This window comes from Helianthus annuus, chromosome 8, assembly GCF_002127325.2.
Source record: "Helianthus annuus cultivar XRQ/B chromosome 8, HanXRQr2.0-SUNRISE, whole genome shotgun sequence".
Classification (NCBI taxonomy): Eukaryota; Viridiplantae; Streptophyta; class Magnoliopsida; order Asterales; family Asteraceae; genus Helianthus; species Helianthus annuus.
In genome coordinates this window covers 119907899-119933595 of record NC_035440.2, presented here as the reverse complement: position 1 = coordinate 119933595, position 25697 = coordinate 119907899, and the positions used below count along the sequence as shown (strand labels likewise).

At 35.3% G+C, this 25697-nt stretch overlaps 1 pseudogene; it reads left to right on the top strand.

Annotated features, from left to right (window-relative positions):
• Window positions 1-329: 329 nt before the first annotated feature.
• LOC110870275 lies at window positions 330-1214 on the top strand (annotated as a pseudogene).
• The last annotated feature ends 24483 nt before the right edge of the window (window positions 1215-25697 follow it).

Genomic DNA, 25697 nt, shown 5'->3' with positions numbered 1-25697 from the left:
ACGCTTTTTTTGCGCTTCTCGCCTAGGCAACAGGCGAGGCCTATGCTCGTTGAGTGCTCCTAGCGCATTTGATAACTATGGTTGCCAAATTGTTTGATATTCTTTTAGTATCAATATGAATTTTAATGATATTTTGTAAAAGAAAGCATTTTTTTTACTTTCATTTTACATCTAAACCAAAAAACCGAACAACCTGACCTGAACTAACCTGAACTCGACTAACCCGAACTTAAATGGGTCAGTTATCGGGTCACTTTTGCCCGGCCAAAAACCCAAAACCCAAAGAACAATCCTACCTTCGGGAATTGAAGGGAATGAATCTTTGATACATGTCTTTGTATGAAGGGTTAGATAGATTTGTTATAAGGTGATTGATTGTGATCTTAGTATATTACTGTAAAGAAAATGCAATTTGAACTTGGAAGGCATAATTTCCGAAAGGGAAAGTTTTGAGCTTTGTGGTCCTTCACACTTAACTAACATTGACTGGTAATATTTTTTGGCTTCCGTCCTTCAATGCTCAATATTGAAACAGTTTTAACATATGCGTCACCATTTTATGAATGTTCAACATTTTATCTATGTTGTCAACAGTTAAAGCCGCACTTAATGCGCATAGGCCGCTAAGTTAGCAGACTTTAATCATAAGCATTCATTTTTTCTTTATTAGTAAAATAAATAATTAAAGTAAGCTATATGTCTAATGACAACAGGACTAATCCAGATCACGGAAGATCCATTGCAGCATGCTTGGTTCAAGGAGTATACATCTTAGAGTGGGACCGTCAAGAAAACCGTCAAGAAGCTCGTCAAGAAAACCGTCAAGCATCAGAAGCTCTCGCTCCTCCATGGTGGAACTTCTTCCGGTTTGACTTACACAGTCAACTCATAGACGACGTCGATTCATGCACACCCCGTCTTACGTCATCGCTTTCCGTGGCACGTTAATTAAAGGCAACGCGTTCTCACGTGACTTGGAACTCGAAATCCACATCATTAAAAACGAGCTGCATCTAACATCAAGTTTCGATATCGCTATGCAAGCAGTTAGAAACCTGGTCAGAAGTCAAGTGTCAAAGTCAAACATTTGGTTGACGGGCCATTCGTTAAGATCCGCAATGGCGTTGCTTGTGGGAAAAAGAATGGTGAAAACCGGGATCTTTCTTGATTCGTATCTTTTATATTACAACTTGCATTTCTTATGTTTAATGTAAACTAAAAACCCCTGTAGACTTTTTTTTGGGTGCCAGAATGTATATAGAATGAAGCATACATCAATTAACTATACCATGTAGCCGGTAAAACCTTGCATTGCCATGAAGTGCGGGGGCTTTTACACGCATACACACCTTATATAGTATTTTTTTTTTGTAATCCTTTGAAGGCTTGATTTATTCTCCCACCCCTTATTGTCGACCCCGCCGCAACGCGCGGGTTTCCCACTATATATATATATATATAGGGTGGGAGTTGGCTACAAAGTCTATTTTTCCTACAAAGTGTAAAAAGTCATAAAACACCATAATGTCAATCATAAAACACACTCAAAACCCACAAATAACAAAGTGAAGATTACTAAAACATCATATTTGTGGGTTTTGTGTTGTGTTTTGGATGATAAGGCTTTGATTATTGAATGACTAATATTAGTGTGTTTTATATTGATCGATGTTGTGTTTTATATTCATAGTTCTACGATGATGTGTTTGAAGTTTTTATGGACTTCTAGGCTTTGGATATTGTGTTTTAGTGATCTTCACTCTGTTATTTGTTGGTTTTGAGTGTTTTTTATGGCTGAAATTATGGTATTTTATGACTTTGTACACTTTGTAGGAAAAATGGACTTTGTAGCCGAACCCCACCCTATATATATATATATATATATATATATATATATATATATATATATATATATATATATATATATAATACAAGTGTTTTCTCCCCATCTCTATACTACCGAGTCCCTGCACATTGTGCATACTCATTTACATATTAAATGATCCAGTATTAATCGATCCTAAAGGGCATGTGAAACTTTACCTTGGCATAACAAACTTTCCTATAGCATCAACAACTCTTATTCAATTAGCAAGTTGTTGATATAAAACTCACCTTGAAATACAATAATCATAAGAATGAGTTTTTGCTGAAATAATGCCAATTTCAAAAAAATAAAAAAAATAAAAAAAAAATTCACTACTAATGTCTTCCTCCAAAAATTTTCACATCTAATGCTATAGACATTACAAATGGCAATTTCATATAATTAGTAGGCGTGACAGAGAATGTAAGCTTTTTGATCATTGGTTTTGAAGAAATTTTCATTGAGAATGGCGATTTTGTACAAGTTTCCATTACTAATGGTGATTTTCCATTCCCAATGGTGATTTCTAGAGTGTTTTCCATTGATAATGGAGATTTCTTCACATTTCTGTAAAGAGTCCATTGATATTGATAATGACGACTTCTGCACCCGTTTCCATTGATAATGGCGACTTTTGCGCCGTTTCCAATACTAATGGCGATTTCTACGCATATTTCCAATACCAATACCAATGGCGATCTCTGCATATATATCCAATACCAATGGCGATTTTCAAAAAGTTGAACATTGTGTGTCTCATATCCCTTTTATTATTAACTGGGGACCACTGTTCAAAAATGCCCCAACAACATCTTCTTTCCATCAAATTTCACTTATAAATAATTTTTAAATTAAGTCTCCATTCCTAGTGGCGATCGTTACACTAGTGGTCCCCTAAACAAAGACCTATTGTTTCTTATTTGAACAGGAGAGCATAGAGCTGATTATATTTTTTCGGATCCTATAACATTAAAAGATGACGGGGTATTACGAGTAAGAAGAGGTAATGAGAAGCTTTGGAATTTTATTCGCGGAAACCCCTTTTCACCCAAAGTTATGGAATACATAACTTTGGGTGGTAACATTCCCAAAATTTCAAATTTTAAATAAAGTTATTACACGAATAAATCATGGGTAAGTTGACTATTAGAAATATGAAGTACCTAGACGGGTCTAGGAACCGTTTAATAATTAAATTATAAAAATACATTTGAACCTACTCCATTTTTTAATGAAACTTGGTTCAAAATGTAGATAAAAATATTCTCGTTCTAATAACATATTAATTGTTATATTTTAGAAGTTATAAGCCTCAAATGAGTGAAGCAGTTGAATTAACTATAATATATAAAATAATAAAAAGAAAGAAAAATAAATAAATAATTAAAAGGAATCTTTACATCATATATAATATGTGTAGTATGCATTGTATCAATGAGTACTTGTCCTCAAAAGAACCATACACTCAAAGAATGTTGGACGTGTATGAATTTTATGTATTCGCATTAAATGAAAGATGTACGTGGATGTTTGGCATGGCCCCAATTCTAAAATCCCAAACTATAAATATGGTCATCAGGCTTCAGAAACAATTGCTCAAACCATTTTCATGTCTCGCCAACCTTTTTCTCTCACTCTATAAATTCTATGTTGTTAATTCTAATAATAATAAAGCCCTGTCCCGTTTTAAGTATTGTAACCCCTGACCACTGAGTGAATACCCTGTCCGATTGATTTAGGAGCCACCAACGCATGTCGAGGCTCTGCCCGACTAAGTTCGTTGGGGTTCTGTCTCGTGATGTAGGGATAAAATTAAATTGGGTTACTATACTTAATGCGAATGCATTATATATTTTATTAAACAGTCAAGGAGTTATACCCAAGATATAACAACCCTACTTAAAATATTTTAGACACCCCAAATATCCTAAAATACACCCCGTATATAAAAACCGGCCCCAAAATCCCTTTATCTCATTAAATAACAAAGAAACACAATAAATTAAGTCTGTCGCGGGGTGCGACAGACTCTCCTTCAGCCATCGCGGGCCGCGATTGAGTAACAAGTGGCGAGATCTGATGACGCCACGTGGCAGGACACGCGTCGACCTCACCTGATGACTCAACAACACCACCACCGCTTTTCTGGCCCTGGCGGGGCGCGACGGCCCCCTTTGATTCCGTCGCGGGGCGTGAGAAATGCCTAGACAGGCCCTATAAATAGAATCGATCGTCATTCAACTCAAAATCATTCACAATTGATTCTCTCTCAAAAAAATCTAAAGTGTAGACATTATATCGGGTATTATACCCACTAAAATAGCGAAGCTCTGCCTCGTTGTAAGTATTTTAACCCCCGGTTACATATTAGATATGCTGCCCAATTGATCTAGTGCTCCGTAATGGCTGTTGAGGCTCTGCCCGACGTAGTCGTTAGAGTTCTGTCTCGGGGAGGGTATAACTAATGTAAATTTGGGTTATTGTACTAACACATGTGCATTGTTTAATTAAATAGATCATAACCAGGAAGTCACAAGGAAATACCTAAATTTGCAATGTGAGTAATCTCCTTTTGTAAACTGTTTTTACAAAACCTTTATTTATTTTAAATTATAATCAACAGTGATTGAGTCTTTGTAAATCTTCAATTACTGTCGGTATGTTGGGGTTTTGGATACAAAATGTGGAACACGTTACCATTGGACAAAGAGTTAGCCAATGTGTAATATGACCCACCAGTCAGGATTGACAGTACTGAATGAGTAATTGTGTAGAAATAAACATTGTAATCGCTCTCAATACTGTGAAAGGATAAAACTCTTCTTGATTGCTGATAAAATGTTTTAAACACGTGTTTCAGGTAAGTTAGTGTGAAGCTAATAAAAGCCAGCTGGAGAGCCTTGAAGGCTTAGAAAAGTGGCTATAAAAGTTACCAAAATAAAAAGGAGAATTGTTTTCAATAATTAGGGTTATCCCTAAAAACATGTTCATAATGGAAACTTGGGTTTTATCCCTGTATTATATTATAAAGATTTTGGTGTTTAACTCTGATAAAAATATTTCCTAACTACGGTCCTGGTGAAAATTTCCGCTGCCAAATTGATAAACATCGATACCACTGAAATTGGCCGCGGCCGCCTGTTCCTGGGTTGTTAGGGAACGGGGGTTGTGATAGAAGGTGGTATCAGAGCTATGCCACTGGTTTAAGCCCTTTAGGTGTTCTTCGAATACCTAAACCCTTAACCATTTGTGTTAGGAAATTAATATCTTATGTGTTATCATGTGAACATAAAATCTTAATATGTTTATTATGATTTTTATGTTATTTCATGAATTTTGAATTCCCAATATTTGTTACCCATATATGTATCTTACAGTTATGCTGTATTATATATATAAATGATATATATATTAATAATATCATGTCCTAGTAAATTTCGTGATATCTTATATATCTATCATGTCCATATGTATATGTGAGAACATAATGCAATATAAATTTTATAGTAATAATAGAATGTTAATATTAATATTTTAATATTAATATAAATACAATTCAGATATGATACTTTGTAAACTTCATGATATAAATAATATGTATTATACCAAGATGATTTCCTCTCATTTAAATTCTCAGGGTATGTAAAATACGCTATAAAAAGGGAATATATTCATAATATAATATTCAAATCTGTATCCTCTTAATTATGTAAATACAATTTAAAATAAATTATAATAATATTATGATATTGATATTAATATTTTAATCAAAAATATAAAATAACACCTTTAGGTACGATATCACTGAAATATCATAATATAAAATATTATTCAATGAAAGCAAAATATTATGATTTATGATATAATCCAAAAGTTTTACTCGATTTAAAGATATGTATTTATCAAAGTTTTGATAACACATATAATTATATTAATTTTGTTCAAATATAATGTTTTAGCATTGTTTAAAAACAATAATTAAAATCCTTTGTCAATCACGTATTAATTCTTTAATCGTATTATTAAAAAATTAAATACGTAGATTATTCATCAAAATTTGATAAATTATGTACTATTCATAAATTATATGTACAGCCAATATTAATAATAATTAACATGCTAGAGAAATCTTTAATATGCAAATGCTCTTTAAGAAAAATCTTTAATATATACTGTTATTATTTATCATCATTATTACTATAATACACTAAATTAAATATTATTAAATTCTGCTTAAAATTAAAACCAATAATAATAATAATATTTTGGAAAAATATAAAATAATTGGCTCTTGAAAAAAAAGCTATGTTAAAAGAATTTTATAAAACAAAATTCTTAATTTAGTTTATACAAATAATAAACAAGAATTATTATAGTTCGTAATTCGTAGTTGACGATTTTAAAACTTAAGCACATATATACATATACAATGGAAGATATTGAATATTTTATAAGACAGTATTTATGAAACAATAATATGTATAACAACTTGATACTGTGTAATTAAATAATACCTATATATCACCGGAAAAAGCCTAACCTATTTCTTAGAATGTACATCAGATATATGTATATGTTATATAACTTGTATCAATAACATAGATAATGTTTCATCTATGCAATAAAGATATGTACAAAAACATTTAGTACAGTATAACGATTTGGTTTAAAATATATGTACATATATCTCAAAAGAAACAATTTTTAGTATTTGATAAGTTTAATTCGTTTCTTAAATTATATTTAAATTATATATTCTAAAATGAGAATAATACTTTATTAAATTTAAAAACATTAAACTTTGTATTTTCTGTTATATGTTACAATCAGAATAAGTCAACCTGTCAAGATTAAATTGTTTTAAAAGAATCCAGAAAAATTTATACCTTTATTAAAATTATTCCTTTTGATGAATTTCCTTTTTGTATTTCAAAACATTATGTTCCATAAATAAACCTGATGAAAATTATTTTGTTAATATAAAGGAATAAACAAAGTTATAAGAATAAACAGAAGAATTAAAATAATTAGTTATATAATTGGATTCTTATGAATTGATATTATATGTATATGTATTATAGGAAATTTTAAAACTTTATATTTATACGTATGTATATACAAGACACAATTTTCTTCATAATATATACAATTTAAGAATCAAATGTCTTTTGTAGAAGGGCAAGCTTTTATATATCAAAAGAAACAAACCTACATGTTTACTTAAGATCTATTTTGATACCCAACTTTAATTTAAAAGATACCTTAAGGATATGTGTACTAGCACCACCTCTTAAAGAACAATAATGGGTGAATAATAGAGAATTCCAGAATTTCATATAAAGTTTTTACCTTTATTTTTGAATACCTATCCAGTCATGAGTTCTGGAAATATAATTAAATTAAAACAATATAGAGAAAAGCTATTACACCAAAGGAAGAAACAACACATATAAAATATACATTTTCCTTATATTTTGATAAAAAAATATGTTAAGATACAACATGTATATATGTATACCTTAATATATATATAGTTATCAACGCATAATACTGATAGATATGGCTATAATTATGCTAAACAAAATGTGCCTGTATAATTGCTTAGTTCTATAATAATTATATCTAAACATGTTTGTAATTCAGATGTCAAAGGAAATAGCATGTGATCAAGAAATTCAGGCTAGTAATGAAAACTCTTTGGACAAAAGTACTATAGAAAACATAATAGCTCAAGGAATATCAAATGCCATACCTTCGATCATTGAAGCTATTAAAATTTCTATGCCTATAAACGAAAGTCCTACTTTACGTTGTGAGCATACCCATCACTTTAAACCCAACCCTATTAACAATGGAAGTCATGATATTCGTATCAAAACTCCATCCTCCAAACGAAAGAAAACTACAACCTATAGCTACTCTTATAAGGAATTCTGCTCTGATAAAACCAATGAAAACCAAGAAGCAGGATCATCAATCGCGCAACCTACTTGCAACAACTATAACCAGAAAAGTTCAAAAAGACGTCGTTCCAGGAAAATACACCGCTGTAGTTTTTGCAAGAAGACTGGACATGCAGAGGAAGTATGTAGAAGGAAAACTAACGTCTGTTTCAAGAGCGGAGATCCAGGCCACATTCGTCCCTACTGCCTGAAACTATCTAAGGCACCTGAAAACAAAGATCGCAAACCCGATGAAGCTAAGGAAAACGCATAGATGTTTACAACACCGGAGGCAACAACAACTTTTAAAATAAACACCTTTATGTTTTCTCTGCACTTAAGTATTAGTTGACTTTTGATTCCAATCAAAACTTCATCAATAAAAGGTCTTTCTTTTTCTTTTATAAGAGCCAACTCTCAATTGTCTCACATGTCGTACGTGCATTGCTTGTCATGCATATGAATTCCCTTCAAAAGATCATCTATTCATGAGTTTTAATAAATATTTCGTTATACTCATTTTGATAATCTATATGATTACATAATGTTGACTTTTGATAGTCAAGTCAACAAATTTCTTGGAAAACTCCTCTTCTTTTCAAAGTTACTTACCAGATTTTTGTCAATACATATATCCATTGTTGGAATATGTCCAAACCAAGCTCAATTGTTTGAACTTGTTCACAATATTCATTTCTTACTTTATTTGAGCATCCTATCTTTTGAATATCCAGATTCACTTCATTGAAACTTTCAGTCAATTTCGAGAACGGTGAATTCGTTCGGTCACCGTAATCATTGAATTCTTTCAATCAACAACACCTTGCGGTGTCTGTGTAAATTTATAGCTTGGACTAATTAATATCCTTAATCATATCAGTTCATATGTAATTTGTTTGACTCATCATTCAAGTAGTCTTGATACAATTATGTATTAAGACAATGATACACTAAATTCTAGTGTGTTTTCGGTGTATCTCTGCCATTTCAATAAATGTCACTGATTTTTGTTGTGATAGTTGACAAATCATTTTTCATACTTCTATTATCATTTGATATTGTTAGTTGATGTGTGCAAGGTGTTATATATATTAGGTGTATATTTTAAGCCCTTTTTACACTTTTTAGCCAAGTTTTAAATTTATAAAACACGATATTTACGAACACTAAACACACATATGGGCAAGTGCACCCATCGTGGACGTAGTATAGCGTTGGTAAGATACCGAGGTTGTCCAAGGACACAAGAGCTTTTAGTACCGGTTTATCCTCAACGTCTAATCAAATCAAAAATTAGAAAAAAAGGTTTTTAAACTAGAAAAATAAAACTAACTAAAATGCTGAAAAATAAAATAAAAGTAAAAACAGATAGACAAGATGAATCACTTGGATCCGACTCGTGTGTATTGTAACCTTTGATTATTTTCGCACTTTTGCACATTTTAAGAGATTATCTTAGTTATTGTAGTAGGCCCCTCTTTTGAAGGTGACATTACCCTCAACCCAGTAGTTTGAGTCAGCAAGGATACAATCCTAAAGGGTCGGATTAATTGAAAGATAATTAATTAAGTTATTAATGCATAATGTGGTAGGCCCCTCTTTTAAAGGTGATGTTACCCTCGGCTAAGTAGTCTGAGTCAGCAGGGATACAGTCCTAAGTAGTCGGGTTAAAGTTTTAATAGTAGTTTAACTTATGAGGGGGTCAAAGAGTTTGGACCCCCGCCAGCCAATACCGGTGGGTATTGAAGGAGGTCCTACTAAATTTGACCCAGGTCCTTTGCAGGATCTATACACTGAACAATGGCAAGACTCTTACCTAACCGTTCCCTTAACCCCCGACCAGGTAGCCAACATATCTCCATATAGACCGTGGAGATATGAATGGTGAAAATCTTTTATTTTATATAGACAGTAAAATAATGCCAAGACACCACGGACAAACGATAAGGAAGAATCACCTTCAACATAAGAAACTAGTTATTAAAGTCATTAATACATAACCAAATAAAAAGTGCGAAAAGATTAAAAATAAAAAGTATTACACTAAACACTTTTCTTCACCAAGTGATGTAAGAGACTTAGGCAAACATGGCCTTTGATTGTCAAGAACTCTTACGATCAATCTTTGATCTCGAGACGACTCACACACTCTATGATGGACAATGGATGACGGTGGTGGATGATGGTGTTGTGATGGTGGTGGGTGGTGGGTGAAGTGTGAGAGAGGTGGTGTGCCAAGGGATGAGTTGCAAGTGAACCAAGCACTCCTATTTGTAGGCTGAACAGAAGCTCGGGCACGGCCCCGTGTCCGTTGGGGACGGCCCCGTGTCCATCCTCCTCTATTTCTTTATTAATTGTAGTTTGTCTGCATTAGTTGACAATGCCCCCGTATCCGCTGAGCACGACCCCGTGTGCAGAAGCATATCTGTACTATCAAGATTTGCCTGGATTCTGCGAATCTTATAGTTGACCACGGCCCCGTGTCCGCTGAGCACGGCCCCGTGGTGGGCGATAGAAGCTTCTACAACTTTGTCTTTTCTGCTGACACTTGGGCACGCCCCCGTGCTCACTGAGAACGGGGCGTGTTCAGCCTTCTGTTCTCTTGTTTTGCTTGGGAAGATGCTGTCGGGAGGTCGGGCATGCCACGTTTGTTCCTTTTCTTGTATTTGTGTTAGATTTAGCTGCCTTTTTGCTTCTTTTGTTTATTTGAGCTCATTTAATCCTGAAAATACAAAAGGAAGGCAAAAATACACTTTTTCCAACATTAGTACTAAAAAGGGTTAGTTTTATGCTACAATTGATGTAATTTATATGTTGCATTTTGTGCACATCAAATACCCCCACACTTGAATCTTTGCTTGTCCTCAAGCAAAACTCTTTATAATGTGGCTTTACACTCCCAAATGGAATGGGTATAAGAGAAGGTTTTTGGGCTTGTCATAGAGTGTCGGGATTTCCAAGATCCATTATTAAGTTTTTATTTTTATTTATTTACAATCCTATTCGTCATGATTTATTAAAAACGTTTCATAAGATAAATTACTTATTAGGGCATAACATGCCTTTTTAAAATTCCATTTATATACAAGTTCCCATACCTCATGGGGGATCACTCAACACTCGGCCGGAGGTGTATTTTTAGTGAATCACTCGAGAGTGGCATGGAACTTACTCCTACCATAAGCTTGCCAAGCAATCAATCCTCCTCCTTTTTAACTATAGACATTTGTAAATATCAAGAGGACTTTTTGGGTGAAGGGTTAGGCTTGGGCTAAAGGTGGGTGGTTGGGTTAGTGGTTAGTAAAGGGGCGAAAAGCGTAAAAAGCGTCGGTTTTTGTTGGTGCACTACATCTGTCGACTTCGTCTTGGATCGAGTCTTACATTGTATTGTATAGATTAGGGCACGTGTTACGAGAAAATAGGAAGTGTATAGTGTTTAGTGAACTAGTTTCGCTCATAGTGACATTAGTCTGAAGGTTTCGCTCATATGACCATGAGGTTTCGCTTATCTGGTCAAATAAGGGTTTCGCTTATGTGATCATGTACGTATAAGCAAAACCTCAACAACTATAAATAGGAGTTCATTCGAGCGAAACTAATATAGAAAGTCTTGTATTCCACACCGAAGTGCTGCCGGTGTGAAGAACTGCGTGTAATCGATTGTTAATCAATACAATTAGCAGTTTTAGTGAAGATTCAGCTGTTTCTACCTTTGTTTCTTGTAATTCCGCACCTGAAACGTAGTTGAACGCCTCTGAACGACTCAATTGGGTCAGAACACGATCCTACAAGTGGTATCAGAGCTCAGGAGGAGGAGTTCTGCAGAGATTAGCTGGATTTTATCATCATTTCTTTCTTCTACACCTTCTTTCATTAATTTCAGAAAGTTTTACTGGTCAGAATTGGATCAAAATTTCACTGACTGTAGAGAATTGAACATAGACAAATCCCTGAGAATTTAGTGTTGAAATTCGAATTAAAAATGGGCTAAAATTGGTTCGAATTAGGTTTCGCTTATACGGACTTTGTGTAGTTTCGCTTAGTTGACCATCCAGTTTCGCTCGTGTGTCACATAATTGAAAGGTTTCGCTCCAAATTCTATTGTAGTTTCGCTTTTGTGAACACAAGTTTCGCTCCAAAGAACATCAAGGTTTCGCTCCAAAGGACATCAGTAGTTCCGCTCTTCTGAACATCATAGTTTCGCTTATATGGATAAAAACCTAGTTTCGCTTTTGTGGATTTCTGGGATTTCGATCTTGTGTACAAACATCAAGTTTCGCTTATTCGTCACAGAATTTGAAAAGTCATGGATACCGAGTTCTATAACGCGTTTGCAACACCGTCTGGTCCAGCTGCTATTGCCCAAGCTATGAACTTAGAAAATGAAACGGGAACCACCCAAAAGCCCCCGAAATTGATGAGTATTGAAGAATACTACGGGTGGAAAGACAGATTCGAGAACTGGGTTTAGGCTAACCATCTTAGATCATGGGAATGTATTCTGAAGAAATACGTGTTGCCTCGAACAGATTTGCAGGTTTTAAAGGAGTTATCTGAGTTCACGGATCAGGAACGAGTTATGTACAAAGCGGAGAAAATGATGATCAGTCTATTGCAACAAGCTATCAAAGAAGACATATTCATTCTGCTACAGCACGATAAAACAGCAAAGTCGATCTGGGATGCACTTAAAGTCAAATTCGAGGGTAGTGAGAACATGATAAAGAGCAAGAAAGTGCTGCTTAAAAAAGAGTTTGATCTGTTCAGCAGTCTACCGGGTGAAGACACAAAGAAGCTGATTGAGAGATACTGTCACCTAGTGCGATCAATGTCAATGTTGAGTATCACTAAAGACCGTGAAGAGTGGGTAGACAAGCTTGCAGATGCACTACCATAGAAAGAATGGGGAACATACTTAATGATTCTGAAAAACACGGGTTTTTATGATGGGTTGACTATATCTCAGTTCATTGAAAAGATTGAAAGTCAGGATCTGGAACAACAGAAGATCGCTAGGATGAACAGTCCGAGTGGTCAACATGACGTGAAGATGTACTATAAGGGTAGTATTCCAGTTCCAGAATCTGAGAGAAGTTCGAAAATCCAAACTGCATTCAGTGCTGGAGATTCATTAGAAAAGGCTAATCAGGGTTCAAGCAAAAGCAGCAGCGGATTCTCATCATTTCCGAGTGTTAATCCTAAAGAGTCAAATTCAAGTTTTCAGTCTCAAAGCACTAAAACAGGAAATGGTTATGTGATTCAGTGCAACATCGCTCTAAATCTTCCAGAAGGTCAAAGCTTTTCAGAAGATATTGCTAAAGACCACATGGCTTTACTTGGTTCTGTGTTGTTGTCATATGAGGGTCTTGTAGCTGGTCGGATCGGAAATCCTATGCTTACCAAAGAGGATTACGACCAAATAGACGCTGAAGAGATGGAATTAATGGATATCAAATGGTGTCTGGCAAGTGTACTCAGGCGTGCTGAAAAGTTCAAGACAATTACCGAGAGAAATGACTTTCTTGATGCTCATGTATCTACTTTAGGTTTCGATAAATCTAAAGTTACTTTTTTTCGTTGCAGGGAGAAAGGCCATTTCAAGCGGGAATGCAAGAACAGAGAAGCTAGTGGAGCGAAGAATCCATTCGGAAAAGATGATTACTACCGGAAAGCCATTTATCAGCAGGTTGGTCAATCACAAGACTCACAGACGGCTCATGGTAGGAAGATTGAGGATTCTAAGAGAGCATGTTTGGTGAATTTCAACTGGAGCAATTACATATCTCCTGATAGCAAAGCCTGTTTAGTTGATCAAGATGATGAAAAACTACCTGAAGGCTTCAGCTGGGATATGTTTGTTGATGAAAAGGGAGAGTTCAAAGCTTTCATTGCCAAGATTGTCAGAGAACCAGACATGTTTACCACCTGGATGAAGTCTATTGGTGTGATTGTAGAAAGTGTGGAGGAACAGTCTGTTACGACTGATGAAAGTTTAGAAAGTGCTGATGAAAGTTCACAAAGTTCAAATGAGAGTGTTCAGAATGATGTTACTTCAGAAAAAGAAGTTGTATTTGATCAAACACCGTCAGAATCTGGTTTATCAGATGCTGAATCCGAAAAATGTGTACAATTTGATCAGTCACCAGTTGATAATAGCAGTGATGATGAGGAAGAGAAACATATCAATATTGCTAAAAATCATCTTTCTCCTGAAAGTTTTCATTTCTGTTTTGCAAATCGCATGGAAAAGCTGAAGGCAAAAAGAGCTACAAAAGAGCAAATGGAAATGGAGACTGAAAGTGTTGCTGAGGAGAATGATAAGACTGAGCAGGTGAATGAAGAAAAGATGTCTGAAGCTGAGAAGGTGATAGAGATAGAAAAAGTGATAGAAGTGGCGAAGACAATCGAGATTGAAAAGATTGTTGAAGTTGTAAAGCCTTGCAAGAAATGTTTGGAAGCTTGCAAAGGATGTGCAGCAAAAGACGAAATAATTGCTGAGTATGAAAAGAAGAAGGAGCAGTTATTGTTCAACCTCAACTATGTAAAAGAATCTTATGATGTCTTGAATAAAACAGTAACTGGTCTACAAAAGACAAACTCAGAAAGAGAACAAGCACTAACGATGATGAATGCTGTAATGATGACAAAGCAGAAAGCCATCAACTTTTACATCGAAGAAAGTGCTAAGTGGAAGCAAGAGTTGGAGACAGAAAAAATCGAGAATGAGAGAATTAGACGTTTGTTACAAAGTTATTCTAGTACTGATTATCTCATTGATCGTATTTACCCAACTGTTGCAGGTATGGAAGCTTTTCAAGATGAGAAGCCAAAGAAGAAGAAAGACTGTGGTAAGAAACCGACTGTTAGTTATAACAAGTGTCCGCCTCCAATTTGGGAAGGGTATTCTCCTAGAAAACCAAACGAGGAGCAACTTGAAAAAGCAGTCAATATAAAGCTAAAAACCGACACAACTGATGAATTACCAGAAAACATTGATGTCACGTTTACCTCGTCTGACACTGATCATGAGTCTGAGTTAATCAAAAAGGTGGTCAATCAGGTGTTGGATACTGATGAGGATGAGTCAAAATCAGAGTCTGGAGGGTCAAATTCGTCAGTCAATAGTCAAAAGTCGTCGATTAAACAGTCTTACAGTAAAGAGTTTTTATTATCAAAAGCAAATTTGGATGATGAAACATTTAAAGTCGTATACACTTTAAATGATTCGGACAAATTATACTCTGACAAAGAGTTTCCGATAAGAAGTGTCAGATTTGAAATGATCAAAAAGGTTTTCAAAATGACAGAAATTAATATTTCTGAAATAAAAGATTTAAATCTTACCGAAAAACCTAAAAAATACACTTCAAGAGTTCAACAACGATTAAACAAGAAAAAAGGTTGTAATTCTGGTTCGGGTTCTCAAAAGAAACCAAACCAAAATCGTAGCTACAAAAAGAAAGGTTTAGGTTTTATTCCACCAGAAAATCATAAAAATGTAAAAAATTCTAAAACAAAAACAGAATTTGTGTCAGGTGGAAACTCAGAAGAGGAACAGAAGAAACCATTCTGGAGACAGTCAAATCAAGATTTTCTTGCTGAAAAGAAGAAAAATGGAACTGAAAAGATTTATTCAAGGGAGACTTGTACCTGTTACAGATGCAATGAAGTTGGTCATATTGCATGGAACTGTCAGAAAAATGCTAAAGCAAAACAGGAAGTTTCTAGGAAATTAAAAGAAAAAGTTGTTGATCTTGAACCACCAACCGAAAAACTTAAAATTTTTGAAAATTCAACTTATGAGGTTGGTGAGTGTTCTAAAAAGAATTTTTATAAAAGGAAAGAGAATGACAACCAAGTGTGGGTTGTTAAGAAGGTTGAAAAGAATGTCGGCGATGAATCCGGTTCCACAAAGCCAGAAAAGCCACAGGTTGAAGAGAAAATTTCAGTGACTGATGATGATTTTCCATCACTGAAATTTGAAGATGTTAAAAAGAAAGTTGGAAAAGTTGACATCTCGAATCAATTTTACAATGAGAAAACTAAGTTTGATGTCGAGAAAACTTTTAATGGAAGTGTTAAAAAGATATTTGGGAAAATGTTGAATGGGAAAGCAAAGGGGGTTAAATATTTTTATGCTACTAAAAAGGCAACTTACAACCCTACTGCGCAAGAATTGAAATCCATCAAGGTCTGAAAAGACTTAGATGGAAGTCTGTTTCCCTTAATAGTCAAAGGACTATGCCGGAGATCCCAAGTTTATATCGTGGATCAGGAATCGACATCATTAATGTTTTTGATAAATTTGTATGTAAATTGTTGAAAATGTTTGAAATGTTACAGGTGAAAGGACAACGCCGGAGCTTCCAGGTTGGTAAGTGCGAAGCAGGAATCGGCATCCTGATTGGTAAATGTAGACGTAACATTCCTACAGTGGGTAATTGTTCAGATATACCTACAAGTGGTTATTTTTACAAGTGGTACAAAGGTTGTTTGAATGCAAAACGGTAAATCAGGGACATTAAGTTGTACTTGATTTACTAACATAATAACTGACAAAATGATGAACCATATCCCCGTAACTTACTAGTGGTAAAAACAAACTCATTTTCTGAAAAAATCATTTTGATTAAAACAAACTTAAGTGTTTTGAGATCTAAATGAGAAAATGGTTTGTGAAAGGGGGAGTTCAGATTGTTTATGCCTAGTGAATGGCGAATTGAGGCGATTTGATGTCAGTTGTCAAGTTTTCGTACAGTTTTGTTTTGTGTTCTAGTGGGTCAAGAGCTTAGTGTGTTTTCAATTTTTCTTTAATGTGTTTGCATTTTAGGGGGAGTAGAAAATTTCAGAAAATCCAAAAACATTAGAAAATTTGAAAATACAAAAACATGATAAAACCAAAAATGAGTTTTGCTGTGAAAAAGAGGAAATGATAGTACATCAGTGGAATGTCATAACATGCTAAAGAATTGGAAAGATTAAAATGTGATAAACAATCTCACTGGGGATATGTCAGTAGATTTTTACACACTTAGTAAATTGTGACGAGATATAAACATAAAAATTTCAAACTTGCTTGTTCTATGGGTTAACAACTTCTTGGATATATAGGTAACCCCTGAAATCTTGTTTGAAAGGTCCCTTATTCTGAGATACTAGGTCTTTATGCTCAGTGATATCTGGGGTATTATCCCGGGACTTCTGCTGTATGGAAGTACTGACCTAGTCCCCGGATAATGCTTTCCGCAAATGCTTGAAACATAGCATCGCCCTCAGCAAGCTGATGAAACAATAAAATTGATAGTCGCTGTTGTTGAAATCAAAAAGATCCTCTAAAGGGGACACACCGAAAAGTCGAAGCCGTCATCTCTCTGCGTATACGGAAGTATCGACCTGAGCTCTCACGGCCCTCGCATTTAACCCCTTTACAGATATCATCTGTGGTATACTCATCTGTAAGACTGAATATTGGGATCTGGATACAGGAGTATATTCAAGAAGTAGGACACACGAATAAGTTTAAGTGCTTAAAACATTAATATCGTATCTCGGATCAATTGAAGTTTGTGTGAAAATTTAAGTAGACAAATATACTAACAATCTAGGTGAATTGTTTAAAACTTAAAATGAAATGAAGCTTAACGGTGTTAGTGACATGTCTCATAAACTGATATGATCCTCTTATACGAACTCACAAAAATATGTCTGTAAATATTTCATTTCTGCATCTTGTTGTTTCTACATTTGTTATCAAAAAATCCAAAAAGATTTTGTGTGTGTTTTAGCATAAACTTTTGAAAAAGCCAAAGAGATTTTCGACAACTGATATTGGAAAGCTGATTTTCAAAATTCCGAGTGCTAAACATGATGACATGGTTGTGAGGGGGAGTGTGTCTTAATTGTCAGAATATATTTTTTAAATCAACAAGTGGTTCATCATGTAAGATGTGGTTTGAGGGAAGTTGTTGTTGGTGAATATGTTATGAGAGGGAGTTATCTGATTATTTCAGACTGTTGGTGCATTAAAAATGTTAATCTAGAAAACTTACTGTGAGGTAGAGTCTATGCAGGTCAAGTTATGCCAGGTCGATCCTGAGATTCAAGCTAGATGATAGCCAGGTTTCAATCTTGGAACATGAAGAGCCAGACAACGATCCTGTATCAGATGTTACTGAAGAACAAAAGAATGCCAGTAAATCGAGAGGGGGAGTCTGAGGATAGAAAGAGAGAAAAGGCCTAGAGGCTGATCAAGATTGAAGATGTATAGACACAGCATTGTCGTGACTCGACGGACGACTCCGTCAACATCTGAGGGGGAGTTTTGTGACAACTCGAATTTCCAAGATTTCTATTTCGCATTTATTGCACGTTCTTGTATTGTTTAGTTGATTATTTGCACAATTAATTGCTATGGAATTGTATACGTTTGATACAATGAAGTGTATTGTGTGATTGTGCATGGTTATGTGTTAATTGTGATAGACTTGTCAAATGCATAAACTTGGTGGTGAAACTGTGAAACTGTTTGAGATGGTGTACTATTGTAAAATCTATTAATTAAGGGTGTAGAGAGTTATTAGTGAAACTTAAGCTATACTTAACCCTACTCCCTTTTTCACTAATCATTTTCACAAAAACCAAAGCACGTACTGTATTCTCTAATCCCCTAGCAATCATCACCATCATCATCATTGGCACAAGACATTTCCGCACTTTTGATTCCTCTTTTTCCCTAGAATCATTCAAGGTAAGTGTTTATTGATTATTGTAATACTTGTAAACCCTAATTGATTGTTTGATTTTATCAATTCTTGATTATGTGTTCATGAAAACCCTAGCTTTCATATGATACTTCTGTGGTTTTTGTTTGAGTTCTGATGATTTAGAAATGATGTTGATTAGTGTATGATCAATTGTCAGATGTTAGACACAAGACATGCTAGGATGATTGAATTGATAATTGAATTGTTGTTTGACAGAATACAAGTATGTAATTAGGGTTTCACGATCATAGAGAACTGAAACGTAACTAATTTGATTCTTTTGATTCTGTATTGGAATTCACGTATTGTTATAGTCAGAGTTTTAATGAATGTGTTTGTCTGAGTTTTGTAACCATGATATATGTCTGAGTTTTATAACATACATTGACATGTCCGACTTTTGTTTAAAGGTTGAAATGATCAGACTTTTAAAATGATCCAACATATTCATGTATTGATAGTCTGAGTTTTGGATCCTTGATGAGTGTCCGACTATTATTGATGTAAAGGACCAAGTCCGACTTTTACAAGCATAATAAGAAGTCCGAGTTTCACCCCTTACCTTTGTCCGACCTTAAACACCTAGTAAAGGTCCGAGTTTCCTTACACACTGATGTGTCCGAGTTTTATAGATGGTGGTAGTCCGAGTTTCACCCCTTACCTTTGTCCGACCTTCAACACCTAGTAAAGGTCCGAGTTTCCTTACACACTGATGTGTCCGAGTTTTATAGATGGTGGTAGTCCGAGTTTTAACCCCCTCCCACTTGTCCGACCTTTGTGAAGGTCTCTCACACCCCTTATGGTCCGAGTTTCTTGGCCACTACCCCTGTACGAATTCTTGGCCCAAAACTCTTACCATTGGTTCGAGTTTTAACCCCCATCCCCCCATGGTCCGACTTTCATGTGTTATCCTTATGTCCGACGTTTGAATGAGAGCATGGGCCGACTTTTGGGCCGCTAACACTTAATCTGACTCTTATATGCCAAACATACAACCTGATTCTTATATATATCAATTATGATCCGAAATTTAAATATAACACATAATCCAAATGTTTAAATGGTAATCATATGATCCGACTTTTATTCATGATCACATTTTCCGACTGTTATGCATGTTAGCCTTGTCCGAAGTTTGAATGATGTATGTGTGTCCAAATTTCATATGTATGATGTGTTGTCCGAACTTTAAATATATGCACACATGATTCACTGTTGATAATGTTTGAAAAGACTGAGTTTATGTTGATGCCACGTTCAGAACTCCGTGTGAAGAACAACATACTATTACATGCTACTGTCTACTACTGTATACGATTATGTGATATTGTCTGATATGATGCTACGTGTTACTGAATGATACTGCATGTTATTGTGCGATACATTACCGTATGTTACTGTTTGAACACCAAAGAGTTGTAAACATAATTGAAAGTAAAATACTCACATCGGATTTATGTGCAATGTACCTTAGATCGTGTGCAACGGACTTAAACACAAATTTACCCTAGAAGCAATAACATACCGAGCAAACCAAGGTGAGTTCACACCCTTACTAAGGCATGGGATTCCCAGGGTTTGGGAATGGGATTGAAGAAATAAGGTTGAATAGATTCATACATACACTGTTACTAGACTACCATACCATCGTCCTCGGTTGTGCAGGACACATACGTAAAACCTACGTATACTTATGCTACTCGCTATCCTCGGTTGTGAAGGATACTCACGTAAAACCTACGTGAACTTATACTCACTACTGCCTCGGTTGTGTCAGGCACTTACGTAAAACCTACGTAAACCCCCGCGTACCCCTATCCTCGGTTGTGAAGGATTACTTACGTAAAACCTACGTAAACTTGTACGTGTTACTGTTCTCGGGATATGTAGAACACTTATGGTTACGAATAGTCTAGTGGTTATACAACATGGGAAGCCCCCACCAATAAAACGTACTATCGGCCCAGTAGAGCCACATGTTACAAACGAATATACTATTACGCATTTACTTTCTGTGAACTCGCTCAACTAGTTGTTGATCCTCTGTTACATGCCTTGCAGGTCGTTAGATACATGGAGCTTGCACCGGGAGGAGCTGGTCGTTGTGGGCTTGGATCGTGATTGTCTTGTTAAACACTTACGACATTTGATACTTTATTATGATGGGTTTTATTTATACGCTTCCGCTAAACTGTGATAACATACTTATGTTTTGGAACACCTTTCATATGGATTTGGTTTGGTTTAATGGCAATTACTTTTACTATATATATTGTTCAATATGATTGGTGGCTTGATTCTGGTCAGTCACGCTCCCAAGCGGTGATACCCCGCAGGTGGATTTTGGGGGTGTGACAAGTTTGTTGGTGCACTACATCTGTCGACTTCGTCTTGGATCGAGTCTTACATTGTATTGTATAGATTAGGGCACGTGTTACGAGAAAATAGGAAGTGTATAGTGTTTAGTGAACTAGTTTTGCTCATAGTGACATTAGTCTGAAGGTTTCGCTCATATGACCATGAGGTTTCACTTATCTGGTCAAATGAGGTTTCGCTTATGTGATCATGTACGTATAAGCGAAACCTCAACAACTATAAATAGGAGTTCATTCGAGCGAAACTAATATAAAAAGTCTTGTATTCCACGCCGAAGTGCTGCCGGTGTGAAGAACTGCGTGTAATCGATTGTTAATCAATACAATTAGCAGTTTTAGTGAAGATTCAGCTGTTTCTACCTTCGTTTCTTGTAATTCCACACCTGAAACGTAGTTGAACGCCTCTGAACGACTCAATTGGGTCAGAACACGATCCTACAGTTTTCATAAGACTTGATATTTTTCAAAGCTTTTTATTTTGATGAAGCATTTCAAACAAAGTTATTTTTTATAAACTTGTTTGTTTATTTCTTTGGCTTCATTCTCATTTTTTTTTCAAGTCATAAGAGAAACCGTGCTTTGTTACTAAAATAAAGGGTTTAAAAGGAAAAGGGTTTAGGTGGGTGAAAGGGTGTTTGAATTGGGTTAAGAAACGAAAAGGTTTAGGCTCAAAGGGATTAACTAGGGGGATTTTGAGTAGGTGGTAAAAAAAGAAAAATAATGGTGTAGAAATAAAAAGGGTTAGTCCTAATGCCTCCATCATTTACTTACTCGGGTTTAAGTTGGTAAGGACCGGGAATGTATTGTCGTGGCAAGTTCTGGAGTTGTAAGAACCAAGCGGCTATTCACATAAGAAACGAAAAATGAGCATTTAGTTTAAAGATATGTATTTGTATGCTCAATAAAGGCTCAAAACTCACTTTTATGGGAATGGGTTTTTATGTGATCAAGAATATATATACAAATTTTAACTAAGTTTGTCATGCCGTTTCATAATTTTCTTATGTTGGTTCTTTTTATCACGACGCTATCGGTTGTAAATTTGTAAAAATATAACCTTTTTAGAATTTTGAAATTCCCAACTTAAACTTAGACAAGTAAAAAAAATTTTGAAAAAATTTGGGGTGATTAGCGGTTCCAATAGAGTTTTGTGTAAGGCTTGTTAATTAGGACTTGCAAGATTCAAAGTTTTAGCATCCCCCCCCCCCCACACACACACTTAAATTACATATTGTCCTCAATGTGTCCCAAAAATAAGTTTTTAGGTTGATTGAATGTGTAAAAGGTGTGAAAAAGCAAAATTTCATGTTACTGGTACTCTGGACACGGCCCCGTGGTGTCCGGGCACGGCCCCGTGTTCAGGTGCCAGTAACAAAAGTTTGTAAAAAGAAACAGAAGCCTAGACACGGGGCCGTGTTCAGTCAGCATGGCCCGTGTCCAGTTACCTGAACTAGGCATTTTCTGCAGATTGTGCAGCACGGGGCCGTGTCGGGCGGACACGGCCCGTGCTGAACTTGCTGTAACGAAGAAAATTTGTCGGATGGCTCTGTTTTCGTGCATGGGGCTTGGTGCAAGTTTCCCTTATTATCCTTCACCATCCCGAGTGTGTTTTTTTTTTTCATTACAACATCATCCAAACACTAAAACCATCATTTCATTAAAGTCATAGAGAGAATTACATAATCCTAGAAAGTTAATAATTTAGATAAGCAAGTTAAATAAAGCACAAGAAGCTTAAACCAAGAAGTTCTAGCCTAAAAGTTATTCTAATTAGCAAAATTTCCGAAAAGATAATTCTCTCGGTTGGATGTGGCTTTAAAGAACTTCTTTCTCTGGGCATGGGTTCCTCACACGTCGGCGAGCCATTCCTCTATCTCCCTTGGGAGGAGAAAGGCGGGCTTGTTGGCGTCGGTTTGAGGGGGTACAACTTCCACCGGGTCTTGTAAATCTTCAAGTGGAGGCTCCGCTGGAATGTCATCCCATCCTGTAGGGTTGTTGACCCCAAGTGCTAGGTTCCAATCCTCTTGAGGGAGGATTGGTTCCATGGGAGGTGTTACAAGAATGTTTAACCTCTGGTGCAAGAAGTTAATTTCTTGAAAACTGTTTTCCAGCCCCACCGTAAGATAATTTATACGGTCTATTAGGACCTCCTCTACCAAAGTCATCTCATCAAGAGCTTCTCGTAACGCCATGACGTAGCGTACGAGAGTAGCTTCAATTGAAGACCTTCTCTCTCTTCGACTGTTTCTGGAATGTGCAGAAGATGTTCCACTGTTTTGACTTGACATTCTACGAAAACAAACCAGAAATAGCTTATTTTGATGAAACAGTACCTTGGACACGGCCCCGTGCTCAATGAGCACGGCCCCGTGTTCACCTTTCTGCAGATTTTTGGAACAAGGAATCTCGAAGTTTCAAATTATTTTTCCAATTTATGAAGCATTTTGTCACACCCCTTTCTGCGGCGGAAGCACGAGGTGTGATCATGAAAGGTTCTCTTTGCATAGGAAAGGTAAACATACTATATGCTCAAAATAACTTCAAACATTACATTACTAAAACATAATTCAAGTGTTTACAACACGTGATAGCATATTGTCTTAAGAGTTACAACTTTATTTAGCGAAAATAAAACATAGCGACATCCACGAGCATAAGTAAGACCGCGCGCACATCCACCTTTAATTACCTGAAATACATGTGAGTTTTGGAAAAACATCAACATAATGTTGGTGTGAATTCATGCAGTTTTTGTATTGAACGTTTGTATACTTTGTATGAAAAACATGGTATGTATTTTGTTTCAAAACGCGTATTCATGAATGAGTCAAGTATCTCTATATGTATCAAGTGTTAATGGGTTGCAAAGCCATTAACATGTGACACGACATAGGAAGTCACCAAACCATAGGCATTTTTCTATAGTCGATTCACGACTGAGACACAAAAACACTACTTGGTTCTAGTTGTCACCAAGAGTGGGGCTGCCCTGAAACCCATTAGATCTAACCTTTTGTTCTGCGGTCTTAGTATGTACACGATTAATGGTGCTTATGGTACCCTATTCGTGACATGATTTCTCGTATCAATTCTTGGCACTAGTTTTCGCCAAGAGTACTTCTCATTTCAGTACACAACATAGCAATTTGTAAATATTGAAGTATTTGTAACATGTATTTCACCCCCGAGTTATAAAACTAAAAACAATTAAAAGAAAAGGGGGAGCATGAACTCACAACTTTGCGTTCCTGTGCGTCGTAAACTTCACCGGGTTTGCTTAATTAACGTCGTAACCTATACGTGTTTTCTTAACGTTAGTTACTAGACTTGTATCGCACAAGTACAGTCACTCTCTTTGGTGTAAATATTCTTGTGTTTAAAATATTTTATATTTTTAACTAAGCATCTTACTTATATTATTTCCTCACATATTAATATAAGTATCTCGTGTTTTGCACTTTGCACCCGAATTATGTGTCTTGTATATTGTAAGTGTATTTTTATGTTTATACTTCTCATGAGTATTTGGTGTATTTTTAAGTCTTAATACGCTAGCACATACTATATACACTTAGCACAAAAGTTGGTGATAAAATAATATATATTTTTCTCTCAAAAATACATACTTATATACATTTTAATTCTTGAAGAAATCCTCATTTCTTATCACCAAAAATTAGGGAAACCTTGGTAATACTCTTAAATACCTTTTTAGGGGATAAGTTTCTCAAAAACTTATATTTTTCTAAGTGTCAAAATTTATAAAAAAAAAATTTGACAGAGTTTCCCCTAAATATGGAGGTTTCCCATGTTTTCAAAACATGTGTTTATTTTCTTTTAAATCGTCAACAATCATCAACAACAATTATCAACAATAATCATCAACAATAATCACTAATTTCTCCATTTCATGAACTTGAATATTTACAAAAATGTGTAGTAACTTACTAGCACATTTAGTAAGTCTTGTTATCTTTAAAAATAGGTTTAATTTTTTTAAAAACTTTATTTTTAAAGAATATGAAGTTTCACAACTTCTAGTCGGTTTTTACGAAAATTATTTCTTTGTTAAAACTTTTGTTACACTAGTGTCCACACACTTGTTTGTTCACAAAAACACTTCTAGTTCATGAAAGATCCGGTTTTAAAACATGGTTTTATCTTACATTTGGTTTTTCGAAAATACCACTTGTAGATCTTTAGATCTACTAGTTTAGAACTCCATTTCATAAGAAGAATTATTTTTACACAAGTTCATCTTACCATGTAGTAGTGTTCTTCATCTAACCACTTTCACACTTTAACATACTCTAGGTCATGTTTTATGAACATAACCTAGCCGGGTTAGATGACGATCCGAACTACTACTAGCATTAAACAACACAAAATAATCATCACAAAACAAGTTTAACAAGTTTTACATCATTACTTTCCTTTTATCCAACAAGTTCATCATTTTACAATACTTTTAGTTGGTGATCTTTAGTGTTTATGATTTTTAGCCATTAAATCATCTATTAACCATCATAAACAAGAACAAGATGATGATTTGAAGCACTTACTACTAGCACAAGGCTAGGGAAGAATCAGGAGGACAAAAGAGGTGGATAAAAGCAAATGAAGAAGGTCCTTCAAGATCCGCTTGCACCGAGCTTCGTTAGTGGCCTTCTTACTCCTCAATATCATCTTGGAATGGATGGATGATGTTGGAAAATGAGGGTGGCGGTGGTGCTTGGTTGGGCCGAGAACA